At 43.0% G+C, this 14,891-nt stretch overlaps 1 protein-coding gene and 1 long non-coding RNA gene across 9 annotated transcripts in view; one reads left to right on the top strand and one right to left on the bottom strand.

Annotated features, from left to right (window-relative positions):
• The window catches only part of LOC102550632 (uncharacterized), a 42,726-nt gene extending 33,629 nt beyond the window's left edge, over positions 1–9,097 (top strand). For 2 of the 3 annotated variants that reach the window (XR_005488643.2, XR_010054153.1), the window contains exons 4-5: positions 4,485–4,670; positions 8,090–9,097. This is a non-coding gene — a long non-coding RNA (uncharacterized LOC102550632). The remainder of the gene's footprint in view (positions 1–4,484; positions 4,671–8,089) is intronic. The other variant, XR_010054154.1, reaches the window with a different exon arrangement.
• Cadm1 (cell adhesion molecule 1) overlaps positions 1–14,891 on the bottom strand; it is a 330,891-nt gene that overhangs the window by 255,179 nt on the left and 60,821 nt on the right. The window lies entirely within an intron of this gene.

Raw genomic sequence — 14,891 nt, 5'->3', positions numbered from 1 at the left:
TTTGGAATGACGCCTAGAAGTCATAGATGTGTTGCTAGTGAACCCCATCTGTCATAGCCCGACTCTACACTATATATAGCCTTTCTTCACCAAATCAATATGTTGTGTGTTCATGTAATCTAGTATCTAGTCTAGAAGCCTTGCAATTGTCTGTGAGCTCTCAATTCTTACTTTCCCAATTCCTCATGTTGTTATAATTCTTAATATACAACTGACAGATTAGACATATTAAAGACTTCAATCACTGAAATATAGCTGTGGGGGGAGCTAGTGCCTTGGGTACACACACACACACATACACACACACACACACACACACACACACACACACACACACACACACACACGAAACCTGTAAAGGACAAAAGTGTAAAATGCTTTACCACCTTGCACCAGAGGTTACTACCTCAAAGGAAAAGGATTTCACAGTGCACCAGAAGTTACTAGTGCAGGGGTTGGGGATTTAGCTCAGCAGTAGAGCGCTTGCCTAGCGAGCGCAAGGCCCTGGGTTCGGTCCCCAGCTTGGGGGGGGGGGGGGGGAAGAAGTTACTAGTGCAAAGGATTTCCCAGGAGCACACCTCAGACCATACAGTTTCTAAAGCTCCTTGTCTGCATCACCAAATATCCAGTAAGCCCAGCTCTCTACAGTGTCTAAGTCACCCAAAAGCCACAGTCCAAAGTCTCTGGTAAAGTCATGGAGAAAACAGTGGCTGAGATCATGTGGCATCTGTGCATACTTCTGACTGATAATCCCTGTTATTCCTACCCTGTTCAAGAATCAACCCAGAATCTCGGGCAGAATAAAAGGCTGAAAGCAAAGGAAGAATAACTATTTTTAAAATGCTGTGGAGAACTCAAGAAACGCACAGCATTCTTTGAGTGCAGAAGGGAGAAAACAACCAACCCCACTTCAGTTTCTAAAGAAAACGATTTAGTATTCTAAATGATCCCAAAGTCATTTATTTAAGTAAGACTGAATTCAATATACTATGTCTTTGAAAGGCAGAAAATTGTGTATTATATTTTAGAACAATTTTTTCTCAGACATCATGCAGGAAATTTGTCTGCTGAGCACAACTGAGTGTCATGAAGAGACCAAAACAAAACGCATGAAGATCAAGTGACTTCAGGTGGGAGGATGGTGTGTCTGCGAGCTCTGAGGCAGGGCCTAAACAGCGTAGTCTGTCCACAGTATGAGGAAGGGCCTAAATAGTGTGTCTGTGAGCTATGAGGAAGGGCCCAAGCAGGGCTTGCTCTCCGTATCTTTCCAAGTGTCTAGAGCAGCTGTGGGCATGCTCGGCCTATGAAAACTCACACTTTCCTTGACATTAGCAGTACAAATGAAATGAGGACTCCAGCGTTTGTAGAAACTTATGAAACACCTAGATTAGGGGTAGGGATGGATTCCAGGTTTTTTTTTTTTCAAACCCAAGGACAGTATAGTCCAGTTAAATATCAAAATCATCTAAGGTATGCCATGAATGCAAGGCTCTTACTTTCTTCAGGGAATGACAAAGTCAGAAACAAAAGAAGAAAACAATAAGCTGTCCTTTACCCTAGAAACATTCCTTGGGAGACTGAGCTCCCTCACTTCCTGTCTGCTTTGTCTCTCTTTTTCTAGTATTTTCTTCCAGCTAAAGGTTGAAGACAAGTGTCCTACAGAGATCTCAATGCCAGGTGTCTAGATACCCTGACAGTCTTTGTCTGCTTAAGATTTAGCTCAAAACTTCATTTTCTTCTTAGAAAGCCTTTCTCCTTTAAAGACTTTTGAAAATAAATCCCACCTACATTAAATCACATCGTCTTGAATTATAAACCTATCAAGCTTGGAGAATTAGCCTTAAGCTGTCAACATCAAAGCAAAGGAGTCCTGCCTTTAGTGAAAACCACCCACCTGATTTATGGCTCTGTCCTCTGCATTCAGAGTCATGCTAAGTAGAAAACAAAGGGGTTATCAAATTCCAGTAATTAATAGGGGTAAACATGAGTGGAGCTAACAAAAGCAATTACTTGGAAGTTTAGAGCTATTGTCACGGCATTTCACGTCTCCCAGTTTTCAACCGGAAGCAGAGATGAAAATGAATGCCTTGGGGCTGGACATTTGGTCATTTTACTCAGGAGTTCCCATCCACCTGTGGAGCCCAGTTGACAGCTAATTTAAGACTCTCCTCCATATAAAATAAATTACACTGAATTGAGTTTATAAATGAAAGGCTCCCTAGTACTTCCGCTCACTTTTGATATGAAAAGTAATCACTTAAATTCTCTGACTTCAAATGGGCAGGGAGGGCAGGAGAAACAGCAAGCTCTGTTTCTGGTGACGTCTTCACGTGCTTCCCTTCCAGGCTGGAAGCGCTTCGCTTTGATGCTATCTCTCTGCCTGAGCCTGTTCTTGTGACATTGCTTTGTGGAGCCATAACTGAGAACGTCTACTGTCTTCATTATATTAAAGGGAGCAGAGAGGATAAGAATGGCAATTTCTTGAAGGGCAAAACGAGGGGTCTCAGAAAATTAGAAAATAAACTGACAGCACAATAACAATAGACGAATTTAGTCTTGAAGAAGCAAGATGAGGATTATTTCATTGTACTTGATGTCAGCATTAAACATTACTCTAGAACAGTGGTTCTCAACCTGGGGATTGCAACCCTAAGGGGTAGAACATCAGGTATCCTCTATACCAGATATTTATGTTATAAGCCATAATAATAGCAAAATCACAGTTATGAAGTAGCAATAAAATTAAATTTATGGGGTCCTAATTTGGGGGGCACCACAACATAAGGAACTGCATTACAGGGTCATAGCACTAGGAAGACTGAGAACCACTGCTCTAGGATACCCTATGATGTCTCACTTGGCTCTGCCTTCCTCACAGAAAGATAAGTCAATTCCTACATAGTCAAACTTAACCTCCTAAATACATTTCCATTCTACCCATCCCTTGATGCACCTTCTCTGCCCTCAAAACGCCACTAAAGAAGCCAGTTCTTCTTGTCCCTTATCTCTCTCTCTCTCTCTCTCTCTCTCTCTCTCTCTCTCTCTCTCTCAAGTCACTGACTGCAGCCAATAGTCTGGATATTTTTTAAGTTACATGGCTCCCTCTAGAAAGATCTTCCAGTCCAGCCTTACCTGGCTAACTCATTAGGCCAAGTGACAGTCTCTCCATAACTTCCTGGAAGATAACCTCCCTTGACTTCTCAGGCAGGCCCAGTCCTCCTGGTGTGTGATCAAAGGCCTTACACCATACCTCCCTCCTCCATGACAAATGAGTCACTTTACAGTTAATCCGAAACACTATGAAGGATGTTTAGTAACTACTCCTTGGCTGTAGGAAGCATGGGGACTGAGTTTGTCTCTGCTTACCTTTATTCCTCTCCTTCCTACCGAAAGTCCCCCTGTCCTGGTACATGCTTACCAAGACCATCTTGAATGAATGCATGCACGCATAACAATCACCCGTTTGGGTTCTGTCTTCTTCAGTGGGTGACAAGAAGGCCATAGCTTCTGCCTTTTTCCCTCCTGGCATCTCAGCCTAGAGCCTGGCACAGGTTGAACTGCCTATCAATAATTGTTTAATGAGCACAGCAGACTAATAAACAAAATTTCTTAAAGCATAAAAGCAGTTTCTCTTCCCGGATCTTTGCGTGATTAAGAATTCTACGATTTGTGTTGCTCAGGAGAATCAATTACCTCAACTTCCTGCAATGCTGTTAGGTGAGAGGGATTTGTGGACATGAGTAGGTGGCTCGGATAGCCAGCGGGTACGCACATCCAGCAGCTTACAACTGCTCCCTTTAGACAAACGGAGCGCGCCCTGCTTACATACATGATAAAAATGAAAATCTGTCCACACACATTTTTATTTAGACAGCAGACTACCTGTTTAGAAGGAAAAGCAAATTAAGTCCTATACATTTCTGAGACTTTGATTTCTGATTTTGGATTCACAAAGCACACATACTCTGTGGATCAAAGCCTCTCTTCCCAGTGAAAGCCAGGTGAAAAGGAAGAAAGCTGGTATTTAAATGGCACTCCAGTTCACCACTGCCAGCCCCCATCTTGTCACACTCAAGGTTAGTCAAATAGAGTTATCCAAGGAGTGTAGGCATAAACCTATGTGGGTGCTTCAGGAGGACAGACATACAGACCCCATACACTACAAGGCATCTTCTGTTAACTGCTGTACAGTGGCTTTTCTTCTCCTGCAAAGGCATGTAGATAATATTTCAACAATAACCACACATATCTCCCTGTGGTATAGACACATACAAAATGCATTAGGAAAAATGCCAATAACTGCAGCACTCTGCTCCGTGGCTCTATTCAAGTGAGTGCCTCACAGGTACCACAGAAGTGCCCAGCTTTCTGAATTTGGTTCCAAAGGGAGCTCAGAGTCAATAAGCCTCCTCAGCTGTCATCCAGCATGACTAAATCACTCCAAGGGCAAACCTTTCTGAGTTATGTGACCATTTCTTTTGCAGACTTTTACCGAAAACGGCATGCCATAAACCAATTTAATTCAAGGTAACCCAAGCTGCTGGATGAAAAGGAGCCCAAAAAAATGAACAGAAGGAAGAAAACGCAAACGTTTCAAGTTACGTGGGAGCCTTAGTCACACACTGAAATGAGCACAAATGAACAGACCATGGGTTCCCAGGACCGATGAGGTACCCTCCAAATATAATCCCCAATTCCCGTTATTAGGATAAACCGGCCATTATGTCGGGTTTTGCCTTTTAAAGAGATAGAGCCAAGGAAATCCTTTACTGAAGAGAATTACCTTGTGCCAGCACATCAGTGACTTCAATGATGTTCAGAGGACATCCTAGGATCCCTTTTATGTTGTTCTCTTGTGAGCCGTGGACAGGAGTATAGGGAATTCTCCACTCAGAAAATACTCAATTATTTTAACAGGATTACATTGTAAATTGACAATGCTTAAAATAGCCCCCTGAATTTATTAGCTTGCCAGCACTTCAAATACGCAATTTTAATGCAAAGATCTTTTAAGTTTAAGTAAAGGACTGGCAATGAGTCAAGAAACATCTCCTCTGGCTTTCTAAGACAGGACACTTCACCATCAAATGGGAGCTCACAAGCTTAGAAGGAAGGACCTTCACACTGGGTTCTATAGGCCTATGATTTTTGCTCTGGTTTTAAAGACAGGACTATCTCTGAACATTCATCCTTCATTACTCCATTTTAGTTTGGAAAGCATCTGTCTTGATTAGACAGAAGTTGACTGCAAGGTTCTACAGAACCTCTAACAGAGGCATCCTGCTCCTTAGTCCTCATTGCGGTCCCATCACTTCACCTAACCCCTCCCTTAGCTACAAAGCAATATATATCTGATCTAGGAGAGCTGCCAATCCCATGAGAAGCACCAGACTTTTTAACCAGCCCAGTGATCAGTCCTCCAGTGCCCACCCTTTCCCCCATATTATTCACTAACTCATTCCTACTGTGTGTGAGTGTGTGTGTGTGTGTGTGTGTGTGTGTGTGTGTGTGTAAGATTTCCTCACATAACTGTGTTTAATTTAGATTAACATTGTTAGCTGGGCAGAGGGTTCCCAAATGCATTCCTAGAACCCTGGACACACCCTTTGCCTTCTTGATTTTCTTTGCTGGTCTGTTTCCAAACAGTAATTCTGTTTTTCCTAATCATCCCCTACCTTCACCAGACTTGGGGTTCTTGCTTTTGTTTAGGGGAGGGAGACCCACCTAGCATTTTCTTCTTGGTTCTTTTGTCACGCTCATTCAGTCCCATGAGCTGAAATACAACTGAGGTAGTAACGACGGCGAGGCATATAATTGGTTAGTTCCATCCCAGGAGCCCACGTCTTAGACTTAATCCTCGGAGGGCTTAGCTCCTCTGACTGATGATGCGGCAGTTTATGTGCTCAGTTATCAAGAGACTCAATTAAAGAACTGAGGGTGGTGCTTGCAAATTCATCTTCGGTTGCAGCTCACTGCTGTGGTCTAGAAGCAATGCTCTATGCACAACAAAGCTTCTAAAAGAGCTAGATCTGGTTTATTAATCATGGCTCTACCCCCTGCTTCTAACATGGAGCTTATGGTGCTATAGTAGTGTATTCACTGCTCTTTCTGTGGTCATGGATAAATGGAAGAGCCGCTTCAGGGGGGTCCCGGTCAGAGTTGAGCCCTGTCCCCTTTGCTCTGCCCTGATTATCTTTGATGCTCTGAACAGCACTGCAGTAGACATGAGAACAAGCAATTCTTCCTATGAGTGTGATGTCTACCAGAGTCAGCTGAGTCGCTTCAAAAACTACATGGCCCAGAAACATCTCAGCCTCCTGCCTCAAACCAAGAGGAGAATTGCAAAGACTAAGCCAAACCTGGCAGAGTAGCAGGTCCTATAAGAACACGGACTGCTGGCAGGAACAGTTCTTCCCAAGTAGACAATGTTCCACTTCAGATGGGGGTAATGGTGAGAAGCAGCAGGCCCACCCAACCACTGAAAGGACAATGGCGTGACACTGTGCTAGTCTCAGCATGGTAGGTCCTTTCCAGGGCCGAAGGATTGGAAATGCTCTCATTTTTTTCTTTACTTGCTTTTGGGTGGAAGTGTCAAAAGGCGGCGAGGCCTAGACAAACATGAGCCTAAGACCAAATTCTCTCCATCTTAAAGTGCAGGTCCAAGTTGCATCAGCCCCAGACTCCTAGTTGTTTCTGTCAGATTTATTTTAGATATTTCTATGCAGACAAATCAATGCAGGAAGACATCTTCTTGCCTGGGAATTGCTTGTTTTGCCGGGTAACTGCAGTTTCACAGGAAAAGAGAGCTGTAGGAAGACATGCAACCAAATGCCCCTTAGACTGGCCTTCCGTCAGGAGAAACGTAACTCCTAAACCCTAAACAGGTCAGAACTGAAATGCCAAAGTTGAATTACAATGGGATGTTAAAGAAAGTTACTTGGTGGCTTGCCTTTTTTACAGCTATTTTTCTACTACTATAGACTTGATTTACGCATAGCCATCAAAATGACACCTGTAACTGGAAGCTACGGTATAGATTTCACATAACTCTGGCAGAGGTGGGGAAAGAGGGAGGTTTGTCATGGTGTCTCTCTTCTCAATCAAAAGAAGAACGTAATAAAAAAGGAAAATAAAACAGAATTCCCCACTAATGACATACAGCTCTAAGACACGTGAATGCAGACAGGCCTAGGGAGCTTTGCGGGCCTTTGTGAGATGCCGGAGAGCTGATTTTAACATACCAGTTGTCATAGCAAGGCAGGGGGATTTGAGAGCGCATTTCTGTTTTGACATCTGGCCCATAACAAAATTACTATTGATCTGTTGTGAGCTTCCAGCAAAGGAGTACAACCTAGTCTCAGAACAAAGCAGCGTCCACTAAATAACAGGCAATAATCATCCTGAATTTGTGTCTTTCCCTCAAAATCACATCTCGGCTGGTGTTCTGCTTGGAGCATTTTGGAATAAGCTTCCCATTCCTGAATAGGGGTGTCCAGACCTCTTTTTAAAAAAAAAAAAAACGAATCTTCCCATGATCGGATTGATTCTGCCTTCTGTCTCCCAGAAGCCTGTGGCATCAGCAGGATAATGCTGACATCTACCTTGTGCACACACGTTGGTTTTGCGGCTGATTCTGGAAACTGACAGGGCAAGCATTATTTTCCAACAGATGTTCTACAGGCAGTAGAAAAGAAGCGACGGAACAAATCAGTCAGAACTGTTCACGGGGTTGGGGAGGGGTGAAAGAAAAGGAAGGAGAAGAAGAAGGAACAACCATAGGTCTCGTTTCTAATTTATTTTCATTGCTCTGGAAAAATTTATAGGCAAGTGCCACTCACAAATGACACAGCTTTCATTAAAATGATCGGTTAGAATTTTGAGTAGACTGTATTTTTCAACGATACTAATAAAGCATTAGGGAGCGTTTACATAATGTCATTTACCCCAGGGGAGCTAGTTCTTTCCCTAGCATGGTTCAGCTAAACACTGACCATCCTCCCCACCCCCAGGCAAGTAAGTCTCCAGTCATTTCAGGCCTTAGTCATTTACATCCCCAACGACATCACTTCTCTCCTCTTCTCCTCCCCAGAACGAAGCTGTATGAACCAAGCAGCTATCTGATGGTTTCCTTTGCCTGCATCAGTCAAAAGAAGACAAACAATATAGATCAAGTGCATCGGTGCTCTAGACCACATTGATTTGTTGCATGTGTGGTTAAATCCTGTCAAGCAGTCTTAAAGGTGAAGCATTACCAGTAGAGAATCGGCTCTGGGAGGGAGGGGCTGCCATGAGTCATCAGTGGGGCTTCTACCTGCCACTCACAGCACTGCATAACTGACCCCAACCACACGGACATTTCATAGATGTAATCTACGAGCCCTCCTCTCTATGTGTAGACAAGGGCTTTCAGTGAATGATTATATACTAACAACTAACCAGGTACTGGCTGCAATAAGAGAAGGCAGGTTCAGATGACGAGGGAGACGTACGGTGTTATACAAAGAGCCTGGACCAATCTTCACCAGGGTCACTGGTTGAAGGGGGGAGGGGGACTGTCCATCAGGAAGCCTACTCTTGTGGGAACTGTTTTATCACTGCGGACGTCTCTGACTTCCCACTCCTCCTTGTGGTCCTTGTTGGCCGGTGAAACTCTGATTTGCATAGACCAACATGCTGAAACATTGCCTATTTCTATTCATGGCCTCAGCGGATACAGTCTGTTGACAGACTGCAACTTAAGAGGACCAATTATTTAACTAATGTTTTGCAGAGATGTCCACGCGCTGACCTCAGCAATATTAAAACTGTACAATTATTATGCAAAGTCAGGAGTGGAAGCTCATTCCAGAGTTATCTATAGGAAGCTGTCAGATCACCTCGAGTGACAAAGCACAGCCAAGTGGTGGTTTGAGAGAAGGAATCCATAACACTCCAGTCGCATGGAAGGCCTTTCAATAATCTCCACAGTGAGGACATGAACAATCGCCCCTTCTCTCTGCTTTATTTCTCCCCATCAAAACACTGGCATGAGGCTCAGAATGTCGAAAGTAAATCAATCCGTTAATAAATCCTGGTATGCCTTTACTATATGCTAACAATTATTTAAACCCATTCCCTATATTAATAGTGCCATAAATTCAGTTCTACAAGTGGCAGGGACCATGAAGCACAGCAAACACTTCAGGTTCACCAAGGCAGACTTGATTCCAAACATTCTATCCCTCTGTAGCCATAAATCACTGCAATGTCTCAGATATTCATATACTTGAATGCCCAAATGGTATTTTTAATGTTTCTATTCATATTTAGGTTTTGGTCTTACAAAAGGCAAAATCTTATTTCTTCAGCATACTGTCTTGAGTTTTAGATACACAATCACTGTACCAAGACGCTGAACAGCAAGCCTCTTATCCTCTATGCTTCCTACACACAAGGAGGCTCTAATAGTTTCATTGCCTGTGCTCCCAGTAGGCTCGAAGCCCTTAGGCAAGGGTTCTCTCCATCATCTCGACCACATTCCCGATGGCCAACACTGTGCTTGGCATAAGACAGATGCTCAATAAACACTTGCTGAATCCTGAATGCAAAAAAATAGCAACTCAAGGCTGGGGAGATGGCTCAGTGGGTAAGAGTGCTTACTGGGTAATCAAGAAGAACTGAGTTTGGATCACCAGCACTCACATAAACAGTGGCTGGAGATGAGTGGAGATCAGCCACCAGCCACTGGGGCTTGCTGACTGACAACCTAGTCCAAAACATAAAACACTCTAGATTCAGTGAGCTCTAGATTCAGTGAGCTCTAGATTCAGTGACAGATCCTGTCTCAAGGGAGTAAGGTGGAGAGAGCTAGAAGAGGGTCTTAGGCCTTAGGTGGCCTAAGTAAGGACAGATACTGCTATATACATCTCTCTCTCTCTCTCTCTCTCTCTCTCTCTCTCTCTCTCTCTCTCTCTTCCTCTCTCTCTCTCTCTCTCTCTCTCTCTCACACACACACACACACACACACAAAATCAAGTACAAAAAGAGACATTATCACCAGTAAATCCCCAAAATAAATGAATGCAATAGGGTGCTTTGCTACTTAAGATAAAAGAACTGTTCTTCCATGTACACAAGTATCTGGGTATTCATTATGTAAAGAAAGCAGCGGGAAGTCTGGAAGACACACCAGTGAAACCATGGCAGAGGCATTAACTTTAACAGGACCCAAAGGCCATCAACAGAATAATGACGCAAATAACCCTACTTTTCCATGTTCTCCTTCACAGCTGCTGAGCAAACTGGGTCCTTAGGATGCCCTGGATTGCATTCTTCAAATACAGTAATCTAAGCCAAGTTTGGTTCAAGATTTTAGTAAGCTCTGTTCTTAGCAGCATGAATATGGTGTCTCTTTTATCCCTGTCTCCTTTGGAAGAGAGACAGAAACAGTGAAACAAATGGTTACATCCAGTGAGGTGAGCCTGGCCTCTCAGAGCACCCTGTGGGCTCAGAAATCATGTGCGTGTATGTGGCTGAGCGTTACTGCAATCATGGAGAAAGGGTAGGTGAGCTATAACTTACAGAAAGAATTGAGTACTTGCAATGAAAATGATAACTTGGGTCTCAATAGACTTGCAGGTTTGACCATTCGAATACAAGATGGAGAAAACCTGCAGAAATAATGAATAGTGTGGTAGTTTGGACAAAATGACCCCCAAATGCCCAAGTGTTAAGGTTTGGTCCCCAGTGTTGTATAGTGATTTCCTCCCTCCTGAAGGAAGAGGGAAGTTCAAAACAAGGAAGAAGTAAAAGATATTTATGAAGTTTTTTTTTTAAAAAAATAGAAACCTCAGAAGTTACCAAAACTGGGGGAAGGAGACTCTGACCAATGGAAATGCCAACAAAGGCTGCAAGTTCCCCAGATGTCTCCAGGGTCACAGCTTTCCCTTAGGCTGAAGTGGGCTTTTCTGTGAGGGAGTCACCTTTTTAATCACCCATGTTCCTGTAAGTAACCCCAATAAATTCATTGTTCACTAAGCTCCACTTGGGTGGGATCATGTCTTGGGTCTGTAGTCAGTTTCCTATCAGGGATGAAAACACAAAGTCTCACACACCCACAATGGGGTTCCTGGAAAGCAGTTGTACCTGTGACGGGTGTTTAGGTCAGGGGTGACCTTCCCACCTCATATGTAAATGGTTTACTCTGCCATGCTCTCCAGGCAGTACAGATGCCCAGTACTCGACTGAAACCTCCACAACCATGAGACAAAGCAATCCTTTTCTCTTTGTAAGTCAACTGCCTCAGGTACTTCATTATAGTAATAGAAAGCTGACTAATACAGTATTGTAAGACAGACACAAGGTTAAAAAAACTATAATGCTGTTACATTTCTACCAAGATACTTAATAACGTTAATTTGAACTCCTACACAGAACTGCAAAACATGGGGAGATTACAATTAATCTATCACCTGGGAATAGTAAGTAAGCTTCTGTCACGACATAAAGATCAGGTGCAAAAGTTCTGAGTGGGGAAAAAAACTACTTATGCTATTAAATTTGTGTACACAATCAAATTTTATAGAAATGAGCAAGGTGCTGGCTTACACTCACACCAATCCCCTGGATACCCCAGGTGAATGTTTCCAGAGAGAAAGGTGGACTCTGAAATCAATGACACATTGTTCTACGGCATGTTCAGCACCTCTCTCATTATTTCACACTCCCCCAAACCCTAAATCAGACATCCCTGACAGCCTTGAGAGTTTCGATTTATCTTGAGTTCAATGAAGAGTATATAACCAGACAACCTAAAAGCTACATATATATGGAAAACATACCGGTAGCCAGCCATAAGACAGTGAGCACATCTGGGCATATGTGGCTCTTAAGGACTGAGCACTGTCTGAGGCACCCAAACTCCACAGTGCATTGATTAGAGACTGCCTTCACAGGCACAGAGGAATGTGGTGCACAGGATGCATGTGTAGACAAGGACAGAGGAGAGTGGGCCAGAGGGTCAGAGGCCCACCCGGAGGGATCCGTGTACATATTGTATCATCAGTGGTTTAGTCAGTTGGGCGACAAGGAAGGTTGAAGGCTCAGAATAGACAGAGAAAAAAGAATTTGATAAACAAAGGAACTAACAATGATGTAGTCAGGAATGTCACTCCTGGTTGGTGAGCAAAGGATTAGACTCTGGGGAGGGGACATTACAAAGAGTAGCAAATACAAGGAAGATAGGGAAAAAACAATCATTCTATTTTTATAGCTACCAAGGGGCCGGGTGTTCTACAATGAACCTAAGGTCTATACTATTATCTAAGGTCCCTTCTACCTCTGAAATTCCACCAATTCCAATCCCACATATCAGCCACAACAACAACGACAAAGAACAGGAAACAGTCTCATTTATAACCCAAGAGTCCAAGAAAAGAGAGTCACCGACTCTCTGTCAGTGCAGGTCCATTAGCCAGAAAGGAACATCCTTCCTCCCATCGGAAGACCTAATGTAGCCTTAAAAAGAGATACCTATCATGTGCAACATCAGTTTCGTTGAATTTACTCCTTCCAGAACTAGTAGAGAAAGAAAATAAGGGAAACATTTGCAATTTGCTAGAGTTTTTCTTTACCCCATCCCCACATGTACCAGGCCAAACTAATATATGCATATTCCCCATGCAGAACTTGCCGCAGAGTAGCTCTCCACAGTTGTAGGGACTCTTACCAAAGGCCATTTGCTGCTCCTGAAGCAGGAGTCTGCAGGCATTAATAAGGATAAGTGCAGCTGTTTAGTCCATCACCCCTGAGGAAGGGATACATGATTTAACATCTCTTACTTAACAAGGTTCCTAGCCAACAGGAATCCTCTCATCAGCATGTTTAGACGCTTACTTGCATATTCGGATAGTGATAGTACCAGATGACAGTTTTCTAAGTAGATACAAGAGGGTATCATTCCTCCTCTGAGCAGATGCCAAGGCACACATCAGAGGAAAACAGTGCCTTATTGGTCATAATACACTCCGGTAGCTCTTTAATGAAAACGGGGTTTAACCATTCTGATGCTAAAGCCAGGGAGAGGCAAACATCCCTTGGCTCTGAGCCAAGGGCTCCCAAGAATAACTAATTAGGTGAAAAGGAAAAGATGTGAACATCAAGCAACCACTTCCCACAAGGAGATGCACACAGCTAATGGGCCCCGTCCACTAGCCAGGTTCCACGAAAGCCACACATGCCATCTATCTCATCATCGTCCCCACCATCACTTTACACAGTAATTGTGCATCCAAGTGAAATGACTGATGGCTTCAGTGATGAAGTATTGGTAGAATAAGCACTCTGTCCAGAGCTCCAAAGCAGGGTAGCAAGAGAAGGCTTGAAAGGTAGACGTCGATGATTCCAGTAGCAACAATGATGCTATCGCTAAAATTCTTAATATTAGTAACAGCCTTGGATTTGAATTCCTCTGGTCTCTACAATGCAAACTACTGACACATGCAAATTTTCTGGATAATACAAAGATGACTACACATGCACACAGCTAAATGAATCGTATTTTGTCCTCAGAAGACCCTGAATTTCAATACTGTTATGGATATTACTACTAACTTCTTATTTCCCTTCAGAAATAGAAATTAGTAGACAAAAGTCAGTTAGACATTGTTTCATGTTTCACATATGCCAAGTCCTTTGCTAAGTTGGTGGGTGCAATGGTAAATGAAGGAGACCGAAACACGCACATGAGGGGCGCAGGGTGTAACAATGGTAAGGCACGCACTCGGCATGCCCAAGGCTCTAGGTTCAACTCCCATAACTAGAAGTAAAGACAAGAGAAAGGAAAAGGCGATACCTACAATATCAACCTACTGAGGACAGTGGGCCGATCAGAACTGGAAACACATTGTTCACTCTCTAGGACAAGGTACTCAATACTACAGTGGCACTCTGTCGGAGGTGCCCACCTTCCCCAGTATCAGGAGAGATAGCAGGCTGGGTTTTATATATGTGAAATATTTTAAGAAACTGAACTCTGAAAACCACATAAATTCTTACTATACTCAACAGTAGCACCATCAGCATATCTTTGGTTGGAATTAAAAAGACACCATTACGTCTACTTGCAGTAACCAAAGAATACTTAAGAAGAGAAACTGAGTTAAAACACTGGATTATTAGGTCGAAAACAATGGCAAATCCCGGCCAACACTCGGTGACAAAAAGAACAAAACAAATGAAATTCAAATGGAAAAACTATGCCTTGCAGAATCGAACAGCAAAGAGTTAATAAAGCCGTGTGCAAACTTAAGAGAAATATCTCTATAAAAGCGTACATGTAATAAGGCTACAGATCATTGGTTAGCTGCCAGAAAAATGATGGAATATAGTATAGTTTACTTATTTCTTTTTAATGGCTCCAACATTCCACCTGAAAAATTGGTCCCGGAGCTGTATAATTGGGGATAAAAATTAAATGACAGTTTCCATTTGTCACAATGAAAGCTGATCACTTGTGTTTTTTCATTTATCCACACTGACTAAAGTGGTTTCTAAAGTCTACCAAGCCAATCTTTTCCCTAACAGTGAGAACAACGCTGTTACTGAAATGAAAAGGAGAAATGAAATGAGCTGTTGGCATCTAAATGCACACTTCACTCCGGTCCCACAGTTTGTGGCTCTGTCTGTTCCCATGCATTAGAGGTGGATGCCAGATGACAACCTCTGGGATTCATTCAATGCAATCTGAAAATTCATCATTGGGCCCACTGTCTTGATTACAAATACCTTAAAATCAAGTCACTAGGACGACATATTACTAGTGGAAAACCAGGGCTCGCTCGCTCATGTTCAAACGTCAACCAAGGGAAAGTCAATATGCAGAGTAAGGATAGCCGCTAAAGGGAGAGACAAAC

This window comes from Rattus norvegicus, chromosome 8 (assembly GCF_036323735.1).
Source record: "Rattus norvegicus strain BN/NHsdMcwi chromosome 8, GRCr8, whole genome shotgun sequence".
Taxonomy (NCBI): Eukaryota; Metazoa; Chordata; class Mammalia; order Rodentia; family Muridae; genus Rattus; species Rattus norvegicus.
Note: the sequence above shows the minus strand (reverse complement) of the source record. Positions and strands in the feature narration are given on the sequence as shown.